Raw genomic sequence first — 486 nt, 5'->3', positions numbered from 1 at the left:
TTGGGGGGGATGTCCCACATTTGGGGGGGATCCCACATTTGGCAGGGTGTCCCACGCTTGGGGGGGGTCCTTCATTTGGGGGGGTTGTCCCACATTTGGCAGGGTGTCCCACGCGTGGGGGGTGTCCTTCATTTGGGGGGGAAAGTCCCACATCAGAGGGGTCCCACCCCCCTGCCCTGTCTCCCACAGGGAGGATGAGGGGCAGCACTGCACCCCTGCCCCGTTGCCGCCCGTCACGGTGACGTCCTTCTCAGGGACCATCCGCCTCTACAGCAGCGCCATCGGGGGGTCCCCCCCCGGCAAACCCCTGCTGCTGCTGCTGCCCTGGCTGGGGGCGCGGGCGCGGGGGCTGGCGCAGTACCTGGCGCTCTACCTGCGCCGTGGCGTGGACGTGCTGGTGGTGGGGACGACGGCGTGCCACGTCCTGCGGCCACGGCAAGGGCAGCGCCTGGCGGGGCGCCTGCTGCGGCTGCTGGACCACGGCGG

This window comes from Haliaeetus leucocephalus, unplaced genomic scaffold, assembly GCF_000737465.1.
Source record: "Haliaeetus leucocephalus isolate CR32 unplaced genomic scaffold, Haliaeetus_leucocephalus-4.0 Scaffold202, whole genome shotgun sequence".
In the NCBI taxonomy this organism is placed as follows: domain Eukaryota; kingdom Metazoa; phylum Chordata; class Aves; order Accipitriformes; family Accipitridae; genus Haliaeetus; species Haliaeetus leucocephalus.
This window is presented reverse-complemented; position numbering follows the sequence as displayed.